Source organism: Trachinotus anak, unplaced genomic scaffold (assembly GCF_046630095.1).
Source record: "Trachinotus anak isolate AG129_WGS33_773 ecotype Australia unplaced genomic scaffold, CSIRO_AGI_Tana_v1 ptg000020l, whole genome shotgun sequence".
NCBI classification, from domain to species: Eukaryota; Metazoa; Chordata; class Actinopteri; order Carangiformes; family Carangidae; genus Trachinotus; species Trachinotus anak.
Window position 1 is genome coordinate 7,056,241 of NW_027273871.1, and position 17,886 is coordinate 7,074,126.

General features: G+C 41.2%; 1 protein-coding gene across 12 annotated transcripts in view; it reads left to right on the top strand.

Moving 5' to 3' along the window:
- The window catches only part of sgcd (sarcoglycan, delta (dystrophin-associated glycoprotein)), a 305,616-nt gene that overhangs the window by 204,273 nt on the left and 83,457 nt on the right, over positions 1-17,886 (top strand). The window lies entirely within an intron of this gene.

Genomic DNA, 17,886 nt, shown 5'->3' on the forward strand with positions numbered 1-17,886 from the left:
ACTGCTGAATCTTGACCTTAGGATTTGACCCACCTAGGGTGAGCCACAAGTTTCTCACATACTCCAGAAACATAACAGATGACAATGTTGCGTTTATTCTTTTCTTCACTATCCGCAGTGTTGGTGTTCTTCCTGGATCTCTGTTTTCTCAAAGGTCCAGTTAGGGTATCCACAAGCTTTAAGTGCATCCTTCAGGTGCTTTTCCTGCTTCTCTTGGGCGTTGACACTTCACAGATGTTCCTTAAGATTGAATCTAAAGTCTTTGTAATGTGAAGGGTTGCTCACATTGATGAACCCAAATGGGATAATCACCAACTAAGCAGCTCTATGGATCTTTTAGTGTCTTTGAGATAATTTGGTTTTTATACACATTGATCCTAATGAAAGTTGTTCCAGCTGCAGCAGGCAGCTCTTTTTAGCAAACAAGTTCTGAGTTGAGGTTGGAAAAGTTTGAAAACTTTGTGCTTTGCAGTCTTTTCAAGTTGTAGTGGTGGTGGTAGTAGAAGCAGAAACAAATTGACATTCGAGGAACTGTTCTGTTATTCAGCTGCCAGTGAGGAACCCTTGAAAGAGGAATCCTATCTCTGCCTGTTTGATGGGCTTGTGTCAGAGTTGCGATCTTGTTTCATGCAGATAAACACTGTTTGCCTTTTGGCCCGCTGTCTGGATCAATATTAGCTCCGACTGACAGTTATTATGTCCAGCCTGGCAGGGAGGACTGCGCGGGTTTTGTACTTCACACAACAGGTGGTCCCGTCAGAAGAATTCAAGTGTCTGAGTCAATGACAAAATGTTTGAGTGGTCAGGTTCAGGGAAATTTATATTTTAGAGGAAATCACTCCATCTATTTCAGCCTCTTCAGAAACATCGTCATGCTGTGAAACTGTCTGAATTTCTTTATGTCTCTCTCAGTCCTCCGCGGTCCGTCTGCACTGTATCCTTTATTTAAAGTGTGGGTATTAATGAGACACAAAATATTTGACAGAGCAGCCGTCATCGGCCTTTGATGCTGTGTCTTTTACCCCTTGTCTCTCTGTCAACACTCACAAATGATACAAGCCCCCTCTTAGGAGTTCCTATCGATCCCACCACGGAAACCCTGCGCACATACACACAAAGCTATTGCTTAATCATCATTTTATTTCCTACAAATCACAAGACCATCCTATTCAATGTAAACTAAGAAATCAATGTCTCCATGCAGGTAACACAAAAACCTTTTAACTTCTGGGGACATAAAGTCCAGAAGAAATAAGTTTTAACTGGACAACCATTTATAATTTCCATCTCATGGCTAAACCACTTTCATTCTTATACTCACCCCTTGCCTTCGAGCTTGGTGGACCAATTGCAGTGGTTCTACTGGTTAAATCCTGGTGAGATCCATATTTTTGCGCCCCAGCCAGTTAAGAAACAAGATGCATCTTCTTTGCAAATATTTGTGTGGGACCACTGATGGCCCTTAAGTTTTCAGGAATGATTGCTCAGTTCATTTATTAGTTGTTTGCCAGGAAATCAATTGGCAGTTATTTTGATCAATCATTTATCAGGAAAAAACATGTTTCAGTTTAACCTGAAAAGCTTTGGGATTTGGACTGTTGGATGAACGGTTCCCAAGGACTGCTGGGGAACAGAGATGAGCATTTCTCAGTATTTTGACATTTCGTAGCTTAAGCAATTCATCAGTTGAACAGTAATAAAAAATAATCATTAGTTGTGGCACTGAAATACAGAACCCAGCACTTATATGCGTCAGTGCCACAGATTTTCATCAGGCTCTGTCATATTTAATACAAGAAAGCATCAAACATGTCAGACCTTCAAATCTGACCGAAGTCAGACCAGTAGGGTTTAAAATAGAATTTTTACAAGACAGAATGTCTTTCATGCCTCTCTCTCTCTCTCTCTCTCTCTCTCTCTCTCTCTCTCCTTTCTTTTTCTTTGTTTACACTTTAGCAAACCAAAGACAAAAAGAGGGAATGATTAGTCTAAACTAATACGGTGATAAAACTTCCACATTTCATATATTTCATAGCAAGAGATTCATATCTTATGTACAGACCTTGAGGATATTTTCTCAGAAGATGGATGGATGGATGGATGTTTCTTATATTGAAGATCCATGTGTGCGTTTCTGTGTACGAGTGTACATTTGCTTGTGCAGTGTGTATGGATTTGTGTGTCTGTGTGTGTTTGTGTGAGGGTATCTCTGTTTCGGCTCTGCGGCGTTTATGCATGACTTCTTTTTATTCAGTAAAGCCCCATAAGGTAGAGATCAAAAGGCAGGGGTGGCAGATAAAGCTGACAACTTCCAGCCATACTTGCCTGACTTTTTTCAGACGGGGGATTGGAGGCAGATAACATTGGGAGAGTGTGCATACAATTTACCCAATAACCCAGCAAACTAAAAAGAACAAAAAGTAGCTGCTGAGAATATTTTTCATGCATAGCCTAAACATTTCAGACACATGAAAAAAAAATATAAAAGAAAAAATCATGAAGAGAGGTGAAAAAAGGGAAGAAAATGGACTTATCTCCCAGGCACTCTAGAAGCAAAATATGAGAAATATGGTCCATCTGTATATTCTCCATTTGAAAATAAAGTTATTACTGCATTGCCACACGGCTAACCAGTCCATAGGGATGACAGATATAAATATGTGAATACGTAAACAGGTGGACAGATTGGATATTTCTTCACTTTCTTCTCTATTGGCTCCCTCAGATGTGTTATAACTGAAGAAAATCCCCACAGGAGGCTGAAAAAAGACCAAGACAGGTCTGATAAAGCATCAGCAGATCTCTACTATCTGCTTTTTCTTTTCTCTTTTAACCTTTGTTCATCCAGAGAAGAGTGGAGAGACTGGTGACCATGACCTGACCATGTTTCGCAGAATTTTCATGGAACTTTAAAGGAGTTGTCAGTGAGTTTTTGCTATTGCTACATAGCCAACATTAGCATTAACAGCTGTTAACAATCATTATATTTACAAGACACAAAATTATATTTTGTCAGCCCTACTTCTTCAGGGTAGATTGGACGCTACAGTGACTCACTATCGGAAAGTGATGAGATGAAAGGGATTAGCTGGTTAGCATGCTAACTTCAGGAATAGGAAAGAAGTGATAGAAATAGAAGCAAAACAAGAGTTAACATTGCCATCCATCGCTGGAGACATCTGTTGGCAAGTGAAAGAACAAAGTTTCTCTTCCAGGCTAAGAAGTAAACAGCTGTTTATGTTAACATTGGCATTGTAGCAACAGCAAAACTTACAAAAGCACCTTTAACTGAAAACAAGGACATAAACATTTCTTTTTCAGCACTTCCTCACATTGATGGTGATAGACATATTCACAGAACGTATCTTAAAATCAAAACTCAGAGATTTGTCTTGTACTGAGGAATGACCAGTGCTCTCAGCAAATCCATTCATCCCTTTGAAACTGACAGTTTTCAAAAGACACACCTTGATCACACTCTTACTTAGTTGCTTACTTGCACTCAAAATACAGCAACAATCAAGATTCAGAAGGCACAGGAAGTCCAACTTTATTTGTCCCAGAGTGAGTGATTATTTCAACAGCAAAAGGAAATCCACAGACTGGAGGACATGAATGTTTCTCTTAGGTCAACACAAAAATGAGATGGATCATGTTAGGTCACAAACGCTTCAAGGTACTCTGCATCCTCCTAAAAGAGGCTCTTGGCACTTAAAAAAAAAAAAGACAGGACCTTAGGATTTCACATAAAATAACAAAAAAAGGAGGGAAGAAGAAAGAAGAATGGGGAAAATGTTCAACAATTAGTGTTTAGTTTGCACTGCATTGCAGATCCTCCATAAATGCAAACAGAGTCCTCAGTAAACGACCATGTCTGAAGCCGACAAACCCAGATTAAGAGGAGATTAGAGGAAACAGATCAATTACAGAGGTTATCGTTTGTAAAGCCGGAGCATGTTGGAGTGTTGAGGATGAAAATGTGCTGAAACTGCATCAGTTTCTCTAACTCACTAATAATGTATCATTATAATGTATATTGTATAATGTATTATAATGTATTATAATTATATCATAATATCTGTTTTGCACTTTGCAGCCCAGTTTTGGAGTTCAGCTGACTGTCAATGCTACTGCAGTTTCTGTTGTTCAGTTTAAGACTAAATGCCAAGAAATGTTGGCCATAGGTCTCTATCCAATTAGGGTTATCTGCTCACTGTAGTAAGTTTTTAATCTAAAACATGCAGCATTTACAGTTGATACATTATTGTCAGGACACCTGTTAGTAAATGAGCTTTGACTTTGTGAGTGTGATGATTAAATTCAAATGAACCAGTTGAACTTTTTAAGGATAGATTCATGTGCACAATATCAAGTTTACTGCAGTGTGTCAGCAGCAATCATCTCTGTGCACAGATTTCTAAATAAATAATTCAGGTTTTATACAACACGATCTCAACAGAAGCATAACAGCAGCTCTGAAATGAGGCGTTTCTGGACAGATTTCTGCTCTGCCAAAACACAGAATAAGGTCTTTTTAAACAGAAATGCTGGTGATGAACATGGTTGATAAATGTTAAGTGCAGTGCTGAATAAATGAACTTCAATGTTCAGAGATGCACTATCTCTAATACATTTACTTGAAAAGATATTCCAGTTATGCAGTGTATTACTTAAGCAATTAATACATATTCAGTATTATTTTCCTAATATGAAAGTATAAGAACTGCGTCATTACCATCTTCATATTTCACCCATCACCACATTTATTCTTTTTTTTCTCCTGGTCATCCGATGATGTTGTCATGGAGCGAGGATGTCCACAGATGAGACCAGAAAATGTCCAACTTTAACACAGTTTGGTTGTTTTGTTTCTTTTCACCATGATCACAGTCATTCCCTAACTTTAACCAGGCAGTTACTATTGTAACCATGACAACGAAGGTCCCTAAATCACAATGTTTCCTAAAGGGGAGATACGAGCAGTGTCTTAAGTTATGGAAGATTTTTTTTTTTTTTTGAAAGAAGCTGAATGTGAAACTTGTCGTGCACTAGGAAAAAAGGATCCTGTGTGCAGTCAGATCTGAACCTGTCCTTCACTCCATCATTACCATGCACCAGGCGATTACAGTTGTGCACCTGTAAATATTCTCTTTATAGTCTTCAGTAAGTCTCACTGTACAATTTTGAATTTCTGTCACTATAAATCATTTTAACCAAACGGACAGCTTGGGAGTTTGGCTGCTGACGAGTGGAAACTATATGTGGAGTATGCAGACAGGAAGAGAAGGAAGAACCACATGTGGCACAGTTTCCTGGCTGGAAACAAACCGTGGCAGTTATATGGAATGTGCTTTAACCATTAAGATACCAGGCTGCTCTAAAGCCCTTTAAGCCAACAAATGAGACTTTTAATGTCTCTGGGAAAAGTCAGTGTGAACGTAAAACTAAAATGCCACTTAGCTCCTCTTGTCTCTGACTTTGTCCGTCTGTCCCCGTCCCTCCCACCATCTGTCTGAGCGTATTGAGACCTTCCAGGCGTCGGCGTCCCTTTCATTTCGCTCGTGCCTTGAAGACAAGGCCATTCTCTCTGAGCAGCCCAGAGATTCGATGAAAGTTTGTGTGTCGTAAATTTCTACACAGCGCAGAGGAAGGGCACCGTTTTTATTGAAGACCTGTTCGACGGCGTCTGGAGCTCCAGGCGCAGCACAAAGACCTCATTTAAAAGTCAAGTCTCTTTCCAGAGAAAGGGAAAGAGGAGAGGAGCGGGGAGGAGACGTAGATCAAAGGGAGAGCTGCGTTGATGCCACAGTGGCACTTTGTACTGCCAAGGGGACTTCCAGGGAGGTGTCGGCAAGGTTAGGTTTTGTGTCTCTGTGACTGTGTTCATAGATTCATCTCAGACTCAGTTTTGATAAACTAAGAGTGTGGGGTCGCTGCTGTGCTATAATAAGGAAATGATACGTGCAAGTTTTATGGCAATGTTGAACTTAAATGTGAGTGAGGTTTTCAACTTGTTTCATTAAAGACACATGCAGGTTGTTCTCAACTGTCTCAGCTCACTTACAACAATCAACTTAGAAGAAAGTTAAAGAGCCGGAGCTCTCAGGGCTTTGAAGAGACAGCACCAGGTCCAACCTATGGCCAGTGAGACGGTACTTTCAAATTTAATTTCAGAGTTATTTCAAAGCTCCATCCAGTCTAAAGGTAGATGTCCATGTGTTTGTGATTATAAAGCAGGTCTAGGTTCTATATTAATACTGTGAAAGTATCAAAGCCTCAGTCCACAGATAAATGCACACAGCCTGTATTCAGAAACTTAAAACCAGCCATCAGGACTTCTGAATCAAACAACTGGCACATGTCAGATCGCTGTAGTTCAAACCATTAAAACTGCAAAACCTGATATATTAACGCATCAATAGAAACATCTAATAAAGGACCAGCTTTTAATTTAGAACTGCAATTTCCTGCTAATACTTATCTTACCTGTACTATACTAATAGTGCAGCATTTTTAGTTTGCATTAAGTGTTTTTCCTTTAACCCAAGAAAAACACTGATACTTTTACACTCCTGACCAGCAGCTTCTCTTACAGCTGCAGCCGGAGCTCAGCAGAAGGACTTCATCTTCATATACACACACTACACTACACGCTGCTGGGCCAGACGTGGTTGTGACGGTGACCATCCTCATTTCATCATAAAGCTGCTCCAAGAACCATAAAAACAATAACCACTTCCAATTAACTCTCAATAATTACTTAATAATGAGGAGATGATTGCACCACTTTAACTACTGTCAGAATTTATTCATAACAAAGAGTGAGAGTGTGTGTGTGTGTGTGTGTGTGTGTGTGTGTGTGTGTGTATATACTTGTACTTGCTACATAGTAAGGACCAAAAAAAGAATTTTACTAACAGAGTGAGGACATTTTGGGAAAGTGAGGACATTTTGGCCGGTCCTCACTTTTTGAGACACCTTCAAATCACATTTTGAGGGTTAAGACGTTGTTTTAGAGTTATGGTTAGAATTAAGTTTAGGTTAAGGTTAGGGTCAGGGTTAGGTTAAGTAAAAAACTGTCAATGAGTGTCCTCACAAAGATAGAAGTACAAGTATGTGTTTGTGTGTGTGTGTGTGTGTGTGTGTGTGTGTGTTGGATAGTCTATGTCTATCTGCAGGATATATATGAGGACTGAATGTCCCCACAGTGTTTGAAGGTGAAAAGTAAGAAAGTCAGGACAGTGTGCTGGTCCTCACTCGGTTATTTCGTTTTAAGAAGATTTACAACCAAGCTTAGCCTAAGAATTCACTTTGTCAAGCTAAATAATGAAGTATAAAATACAGAGTGACTTTAAGAGATTAAGAGATTTTCCTCTTTTATTTGAAGTGTTGATATCCGCAAAAAGATATATTTCCTCTCTCTGTTGCTCTAGTAACAGGTCAGTCAGTCAATCAGAAGAGAGTAGAGACAGTTGTGACATCACAAAGTTCCAGAAGTCCTGACGGCTGGTTTAAGGCTCAGTTTCTGAATACAGGCTGTGTGCATTTCTCTGTGGACTGAGGCTTTGAGACTTTCACAGTATTAATATAGAACCTAGACCTGCTTTATAATCACAAACACATGGACATCTACCTTTAGACTGGATTGGACCTTTTATTCCAAAAGGACTGCTACACTGCAACGTTTTCATTTACTGCACAAAACATGTTTTTTGTCTTTTACTGTGCTCCACAACAAGTCAACAAATCAGTGCAGAAGCCTTTCTACATTCACATGATGACCGATCAGATCAGTAAGAACTGCTCATTGCTCTGCTGTTTATTAACCTGCAGGACGTCAGGTTGTTTGGGATTAAATTCTTCTCTTGCAGCTATTCACAGACCACCAACATTTAAAAGCTTATGCACAATCCCCGTTCCTAGCTGCGTCTGTTATCCAGCACAGCGAGCCCGCAGGCCTGTGTATTCACACGTCAATCACTGCCGGTGTGAAGACCTTGATGCCGCGCTGCCATCGGCCTCCGAGGGCCACGGCTTTTTTCCCCCAGATGAAGATGAAGTTAATAGGAAATCTATCGACCTGTGACACTGACTTTAGGCAGCCGCAGGCACAGGGAGCAGAGATGGAGTCTCTGAATAGACTCATGTCGCTGCAGCCCGCTCCTGTTCTTGTTCTTAATCATTTAATGAGAGCAAATAAAATATTCTGAGCCCCAACAGACTTGATCTAGAACAGGAGGAGGCACCAAACAGAGCCCACAGTTAGGACTCGTCACCGGGACAAAATGGTTTTATTTTAATCCACTGAATGTGACGACCTCAGGTGAAGAATTAAGCTGCTTTTGATGCCAAACAGTGGTGGAGGTCTGTATGTGCAACCATCATGGGAGTTCACATTGTAGTGCTTTGTTTATGTGGTATCCTAGCAACCAAAATAGACTTAATGTCTCCATCAGTTTGAAAATGCTGAGATCGACATGCTAACATACAGCATTTACAATGGTAATATATTCATATATTAACATTAGCACGCTACCATTTGCTAATTAGCACATAGCACCATTGCTGCCATTAGTTTTGCAGGTATTTAGTTGTGAGCTGAAGGACTGGACTCCAGAGGGAGCGACTCACCGAAGTTAGCAGTATGTGTAACAAATTACGTGGCCATCAATCCAACAGGTGTGGAGACATTTGGTTTGGACTATTAGTGGACTGACAATAGGTAAACATGTACTGTAAATAGTATGTACCTATCAGGAAGCTGATGCAGGTACAGGTGTGTCTTCCTGGTACCAGTTAGCAGGATTCTGCACTAACTGCTAATGAGACGAGGATGACTGATGGATGGATGCACTATAGAGCTGTACAGTGCTTTCCTAGTCTTAGGCCACTGAAAGTGCTTTGCAACACTTTCCACGTGCACACGTTCACTCATACATATATACATCACACCCATCCCACACCCTCCTATGCCATGAGAGGCAATTTGGGGAAGAACACTTTAACACACAGACTGGATGAGCTGAGGATCAAACCACAGACCTTCTGATTAGTGGATGAGCTGCTCAACCTCCTGAGACACAGGAAATCAGGACGTTTGAGACCATCTTCAGATCAGGTTTGAGTTTAACTGGAAATAGCAATAATTCACAACAGTGTTTATTTGGTTAGCAAAGATGAAACCAAGATTCATAGATTTCATAGGATTATTGCTGAAGAACTTCCTCTGTGTTTGTGAACGTCACACTGAAGTGGTTTTAACCAGCTGCATCCTCGCTAAGAGCTTTTTGGGCAGCTCGTGTTTAGACAGTGGAGAGAAGGTTTGCTTTTTTTTTTAATACATCCACATTAGTGTTGACATGAACTCTCTAATTAGTTGTCCCTCCCTCTTTCTCAGACTCTCACACTGGTTTTACACCCCCACCCTTTATGTTTTCCTCTCCTCTTTTCTCTTGTCCTGTGTCCCCCTCTTTCGACTCCACTTGCAGTCTGTCGTCATATTTGCACCTCAACACCTCGTCTGTCTCATTTTGTCTTAACTCTCATCTTGCTCTCTGTGTGTATCTATCTATTTTGCCCAGTCTTATCTCTCCCTGACTTTATCAATACCCCCTCCTGCTCTCCTTTCTTTCATCTTTCATTCTCGGGTTCTCGCTCCACCTTCCCCCATCTGCTTTTCCCATCCTGCTGATGGATGATGCTGCGCCGCGTCGAGGGCCTCAATCAGAGAACCGGGGGTTTCGCAGTGAAGAGCAATCTCAAAGCCAATTCCGCTGATAGCCATCACAGGGTTTTTGCTACCTGACGTTGCAGCTATCACCTGTGGAACGCGAGAAAGGGAGTCGCTGCCCCAGGTGCCGCTGCGCCCAGACAGTGGGGCAGGAGGGAAAACTTTTTCTCTTGTTGTTGTGATCAAACAGATCAATTGAAAAATGTATTAGTTTGGAGTTTGGCCATTTTGGCACATGGCAGCCACACAGGGCCAACAGAGGCTCATTCAGTGAGCATTCACTGTTACAGGGCTGGAGAGGGAATAGATTGCAAGAGACGCATTGTTGTTACTGGATGGAGTGGTTCTTGATTTTTTTTCTGAAAGGCTTGCAGGTGGCCAGAGCACTCTGTCATGGATTCATTTACATCTGAAGCGAGAATAGACGGGAGCACGGCTTCTCCTTGGCTGTCGTGTGTTTGCCACAGGTAAACACACAGCTTGGTTTTTACGCCTGAGCTGCTCGTCATTGTCTGCTGACATGCACTGGAAGGAATTGAAATGTTTAAGCTGCCTGGAGGGTAAGATTTACACAGGCTGTATTTAATGTGAGAATCTGCAATGCTACATTAGTTACAATTCCTCTTTTTTGATTATAATGTTGTCATGGTATCCGACTGTCATTGAAGTGCAAATGGGATCCCCCATCAAAGACGGCTGCAGAATGTGGCACAGAGCAGCCTGTGAAGACAGGTTTGCAACAACCAGATTTTGAGGAATTTTACCATTTTTGTCAGGACGGTACGGTGGCCCTGAGGGCTCAGAGCACTGCAGCTTAAGGAAACACATACAAATAGACATAACACAAGCGAATTCTGAAAACATCATTAATTTGACAACACATGTTGCAAATACACACAACACAACCTAATACACAAGTGGAATACATGTACACATATCATACATCCATGTTCAAGACGTCCCAGCCTGGTTCATCACTTTTTGTATTTGCAGTGCATTCTGCAAATGTAACATTCTGAAGTTACACTGCGTTGAGCTGTCGGGGACACTACAGTGGGAAACGTAAATGCCATTAATCAACCTACAGGCTTTTGATATCTCGATACAGTTCAGCCCAAATATCGCGATATATGATACTTTATCGTGAGATGTTTTTAATACTATGGTTAGATTGTTGTATTTTCTTGCAAAACTGCAGGAAAAAAAAAAAAAAGATTTTATGAAAATTATTTATGAATTTATACAATTATTATATGCCAGGAAATATCGCGATATTCAGTATTATTGAATATCGGCCCAAGCCTACTGAATTAGTGACTGATAAAATTACACCATTGGTCTGCTGGCCAAGCCTGGAAGTTTCCTCATTGGCCGTTGCTCTTTCAACATGAAATGGCACAAACAGTTTCTATTACTTCTTCAGGGGGGCATTTACTCAGTGTCCCACAATTAATTCCAGGGTCAATCATGTCTTTGAATCCACTGTGTGTAGCATTTTATCTGAATGTAGCATCAGTGAGATTATGCTAATGACAAAATATTTAGTTTGCACCATTAGGGGCCAATCCTAGTTGAAAATTGGTGAAATCACAACAGGTTGATATTTTGATATAGTGATTTTTTTCTTGCTTTCGACAATATTTGTCTATGGCAGCTACAGTATGGATATGTCAATAGAGAGACTTCACTTACTGCAGACAAACTAGGTTAAGGTATGGGTAGAAATATGTTGTATATTGTGTGCATCAAAGTCAGTGACACTGCTAACCCATTCACCACCCCATCCTCCACACCCTTAACTTTGTGCTACATGAAGGAAATTACATCCTGCCCTGGCACTCACTGTTGGTTTTTCACATAATGTCATTCCTGGGGATTCTGGGATTTGCAGCAGATGTTGCTTTTAGCCTCTTCATCTCAATGAGCCCAGGTCAGATCAATGGGATGCACCCACTGGGAGAAGTCATAGTCAGAAATGACTGAATTCTATACTGTGGCTTTAATGGAGGAGTCAGGTTTTCCATTTGCATCATTTGACTGATTAGCTTTTATTAAACCCAAAGGAAACATTAATTTGCAGTATAGGAATAAAAACGCGAACAACACCTAAAGCAAGGGTTGTCTAATGAAAGCCACTGCAGGATATAGATACTTTAAACTCCACTGTTTGATCTTCAGTTGTGACATGATGTGCATCACAGGATGTTACAGATAAATGGAAGAAACATGAATACACAACATTTAACATTAACCTGGAACATTGTTTACCAGTCGCATATCATATTTGGAAGTGAAACATCACAACTCAACACACAGAATAAACCTTGTACCAGTTTATCACTGACTCTCACAGTTTGTTGGCATTTTTGGGGCAATGTTTAGTTGATAAACTTGAATACGTCATTAGTTTTGGTCAGAGACCAGGGCTGCGCCTCTGTCAGTTAATCTCCTCCGGGAAGGAGAGGCAGGTTCATACTAGGCTTCAGTCCCTGTGGAGGATTCAAACCATGACGGTGAGTCCTTTTAGATACAGCTTCTGATTTGGGACCCAGCGCCGCTCTTCAATTTGAGGGTTTGCAGACCACTAAGCTTTATATCAACTCCTGGATGTCTGTGGGTTGTGAAAGTGTCAAATAGTGGCTTTCACAGTGTGGAATTTTTTATCAGCTGCAGGACATAATGGGATGTTTTATTCTTTGTGGCAGCATCACTGCTGCACTTTTGTTCTGTCTCTGCCTCAAGGAACATGTTGAAATCATTGAGATTATTTTTTTCTTTCTTTTCATCTGTTCTTCCATCCCCACAGTTTTGTTTGAGATGCATTAATGAGATAAATATGAAAGTCAGGTGGCCAACACAGTAGCTCATCAAACCTTAAAGGTCTCATATTCACACTTTTCCTGTGTTTTATTTGAAGTGTTGATCTCTATAAGAAGATATATTTGTGGTTTTAAGAACCAAAAACCATCTCAGTGTAGTTTTACATCTCTCTCAGGCTTGTCAGCCAATCAAAAGAGAGACTCTGAGCCTCTCCTCTGATTGGCTGACTCTTTTCTGAGTGATTGAATAAAAATATACCAGATTTCAAGTAAACGCTCAGAAATCTAATCCTGCCAGGTTGGATAGTGGGCTGAGGGTGGTGACTGTTCTGTTGTGACATCACAAAGTTACAGAAGTCCTGACAGCTCGTTCTAAGACATGGGTTTTGAATACAGGCCGTGTGAATTTTGTCAGTGGATTTTACACATTTGATCATTTTTACACTTTGATACTCTTACAGTATTTATTTAGTATTTTAAGCATATAACCTGCTTTATAATCAAAAACATGCATGCAAATCTCACTCTCTACAATATGGAACCTTTAAACATTACTATCTCTATGCCAATACATAATTATAACCACATCATTTATGTATAAGTGTATGTAGCTCTCAACAAGCTATAAGAAGTAAAAAAGGTAATGAAGACATAAGTTTAAAAGAAAAGAAAATCTACCCACTTAAATACTTTTAAAACAGCCTTTTGCAATAGAAGTAACTGTCCAAACACCTAACACCTGATCCGAGAATAACTTGTACTGTGTAGGAGTACACAAACATAGATTTTTACCTTTAACCCTGCAGAAGTGTCATTAGGTGTCTTGTATGCAAAAGTCTGACTCCTTGTAATATTTTCCACGGAGCTTCTAGATGTCTAGATGTTGCTTTAGCCTCGGGTGGAGGCTTGATGCATATCGATGCAGACGCTCAATAATGGGCCAAGAGCTCTACATTATTGACAGCAGCTCTCAGAAAAGGAGATGGAGGGAGACAACAGGCAGAGAGAGATGGTATAGATAAAGAAGCAGGGGTGGATGCAGATAAGAGGACAGATATGAGCAGGGGGGATTCAAAGATCCAGTCTCATGTCAGTCCTTATCCTCAGCGCTCCTCCTGCCCCTCCTGGCTGCCAACCCCCCCCCCCCCCCCCCCCCCCCGTGTATAGCACACACAGCTGTGGCCAAATAAATCTGGAGGATAACACGAGGAACTGAAGGCACAAATGTTATTTACAAGACAGACGTTTTCTCCTTTGCTCATACACCCTCAAACAGCCAGGTAAATAGAGCAGCGAGGAAGTGAAAACACACAGAGGCTGCATACACAATCAGTCCAAGAAGCACACATACAAAAGCCTGAGCACACAACAAAAACACACACAAACACAATAAATTCTCAATAACTATCAAGCTAACAGAATGGTGACAGTGGAGGCGACTCTGGGCTGAGTGTAGATCAGTTTAGTCCTTGTTGTAGCAAATACTGTGGAGAGAGAGAGAGGCTGAGAGAGGAAGAAAGGGATTAAGGAGGGAGAGAGAGGGGTGATGGGAAATTTGGGTATATTTGTCTCACAACTTTAGAGAAGCAAAGGGAGAAAAAAGGATTCAAAGATTCATCCCTAGGAGATGAAACTTTATTCTTACTGCTCTGCACTGGAAGTTAGGTTCATGATATCTGTGATGATATCATGATACAATTTTTTTAAGAACATCACAAATCATCAACATTTATTCTCAAGTTGTAAATAACATATTAGTTGGTCCTTAGAAATTAGAAAGCTGGGAGGGGCTCAGTGTTGCTGGACAGGAGATGGATGGATGGATGGATGGATGGATGGATGGATGGATGGATGGATGGATGGATGGATGGATGGTGTGTTGATGATTTAAATATCTCGCCTAATGACTACAGGACTGGCACATTTACAGGATTGTTGATTGTTGTGCATCGTCCATAAATGAAAAGGATGGATGGATGGATGGATGGATGGATGGATGGATGGATGGATGGATGGATGGATGGACATGACAGCATGAAACATGACCTGACTTGATGGCATCAGTACTGATGACTGTCTGTCCATGCTGCCTCTCAGCTTCACTGTGCTGGGAAGTCTCAGTGTTGCTGGACTGGAGGGGGATATGATAAACAGATTGGAAGATGAATGGATTTCACACCTTTGGAGTATGAACTGGTACGGCCAGCGAGCATGAACAAGATGATGATGTTCTGTATGCTGTGTCCAAAATCAGAAGTGTTCATCCTCTCAGCATCAGGACATTGTGAAGAACAAAAACTGATACATTTTGCATTCCCAGCAGTTTTTAAGTGCTGATTAAACAAAAAGAACTTTTTGACTTTGTGAAATAGTCATTGTGAATTAAAGCCCCCTAAATGTGAAGTGACGATTTAAAAAAAGGTCAGGGCATGAATAAAATATTCAGGGATTATTATTCTCTGAGTGCCATAAACACAGTGTTCATGCCAAATTTAATGGTGCTGTTCCCAGCGGTTGTTGACACGTATTAACCCATAGACTAAAGGTCAAACATCAGTAGATCCAACTACTTCTGGGTACAAATGTCAATGTTGTCTCTGTCTTAATGACTGAGTGGTGATATTGAATTGTTTTTAGTGTCGTTGTGATGGCTGTCATCCGAATCATGCCATCATCTGCTATTTGTCATTTTGCTCTGACAGCAAGTTGTTTTGAATTTCATGCCACTTGATCTGAAACACCTTGATGGAGTGAAGTGACAGAGTAAGGGGTGGATGGAGGGACAGAGGAGGAGAGATAGGCATAGAGGAAAAAACAGGTGCCAAGAGGGAAGGAGTGAGAGAAATCAAAGGAGGGTTAAAAATAAGAGAAGACAGAAAGGAAAGAGAATGAGATAAATTTAATCTAAAGCTGACAAACAGGATGATCAGGGAGGCGACCAAAACAACAGAGAGGATTTTAAGAAGATGAAAGACAGGGGGTGAGGAGGAGGAGCAGGAGGAGAGGACAGGAGGAAGGAGAAGGAGGCACACCTGAGTATTCAGAGGCCTCTGTCCTGGTAAGAGCTCTCCTGAATTATTCATGGCTGCTCGCCTCGCTTCGCTGTGCCGGCTGCAGCACGATGCTCATTGCAGGGGAGTAAGAAGAAGAAACTTTGACGAGGAGAGGTAGTGCGAACAGTGTAGATGTGCTCAGTGTTTTGAGTTTAGTCTAGTTGCAGTTTTTTGCAGAGAACAGTTGCTGCTGGATTCAGCTAAAATGAATATTGTGCTTGCATCCACTGCTGTCAGTCATCCTGTGTTCTTAATTGTACTCTCCATCCAACTTTTGCTGCATTTCACTGGATTTCCCTTTTACTTTTCATTGCACAAAAATATGAAGAACCATGATATAAATGTACATTCATTTTCTTTTTTTGTGTGTGACTTGTTACTTATTTTCCTGGAATAAAGATAAAAGCCCCAATGTCACTATTCCTGTCATTACTGCATGTGGGGGCTGGCGGGCGGCTGTCTACAGTCTGCTTCACTCGACTCGGTCCTGCTGCTGACTCATTCAAACACAGGCTGTGTCGAAAAATCTCCCCCTCACTCACTACCACAGTGCATCACACTCCGTAGTGGGGCCGTCAGTGGAGACACTTATGAATCATTGTCATTATGTGTCATCTGACAGGTGGAGCGTCGCCCCAACCAGAAAATAGTTTACATCCCATGGACACAAATGTTTTGATTCAACTGTGAGAATTTTTGCAGGCGCAGAATTCAGACCCTGAAATAAAACTAATTAGTAAACAGGTTGCGATTTTGGACGCAGCCCTGGTCTCTGACTGTATGATCACGGTGTGTCTCTCTCCGTGATGCTGAAACAGTCACACCAAGTCTCCTCATGTCTCCCAGTAGCCTTGATACAGATGAACCAAAGCTGTGTCCAGAATCACCCCCTCATTCACTTCCTCACTACATCTGACTCTGTAGTAAATTGAGACACTTTTAACTCATCATCATTTTGTGTCATCACAGGCGCCTGTTGCCCGACTGCAGCAGAAAATAGCCCTGAATCCCACAGACACTAAACACTGGAGCTTAAGTTTCACACTCAGAGTTCAGACACTGAAATAAAATGGTGGAGTTGTATGGGACAGTGTTCAGTAAATATGTTGTGATTTAGGACGCAGGTCCCGTCTCTGTTTGTATTATCGCGGCGAGTCTCTCTCCATGGTGCTGAAACAGACACACTCAGCCTCCTAATGTCTCTCTGTGGCCTTGGAACAGCCAACCAAGATCCAACCCAGATCCAGTGATATGGGTCACATCAGAGGGTTGAAACAAAAAGACCTATATGGTTGTTCAGGTTGGGGGACTTGTTGGGAAGTAAACATAGCGCCCTTTAAAGTAAACAGGAAGTGATTTCAGACAGTTTGTCTCTTTAAGTCTCTCCGCGGCATATCATGCTGCATTTTCACACTCGTCACCAAACGTTATGGTTGCCAGTACCAGCACTATTGGTTCTGCGTCTGAATCCAACTATGCGCCGCTCGAGGTGTCAGTATTTATGCAGTTGCCCAGTATGAGCATGTTACTGTAACAAGGACAGAGGGAGAAACTGAAAAACTCGAGGGTGAGGGAAAAAAAAATCATTTCAAAGACTTTATGAGCATTTCAACCTCTTTTTTCTGTCTCTGACGGTCATCACAACATTTTATTCGATTTTTTGGTATAGTTTTTCCACAGTGGCCACAGTGTAGCTGTTTGCTCTTAAAACTTAAACGTCTCCATTATTGAATTGTCATTATTTCATTGTAACACTTTTGCTGCTGACAGTTTTGTTTTGTTTTTTTTATGGAACAGAAGTAATTCAGGACAATATTTCAAGAGTCAACATGAGCTGAATTTCTGAACTTCCCCTCTTTGTGGTATGTGTTGTGACTTATCTCCATGTGTGAAATGGAAATTACTTTTCAGCTGTTATGCATCCTCAGTGATAATCCAGACTAAGATATGAAGTAGCCAGTGGGAGGAATCACTGTATACAGAATCTGAGGGAAGAGGGACCACGTGTATCTGTGGGAGCCTCGGACAGAAATCATGCTGTCTACGAGGACCTGAATATTCTGCTCCATGTCGGGAAACTGAAGTCTCCTCTCTTACAGTCGGTTTTCGTCATCAAAATGTCGGAAATGGACTCTAAGTAACGTCTGCCTCCTCTGACAGGCCTGCTGATTTCCACCCGGCAGATCATTCACAATCACAACACGTCCAGGACTCAACCAACCCCACCCTCACCTCTTACTGCCACAACAGTGCCAGAATTTCAATATGTTTTACACAGTGGGAG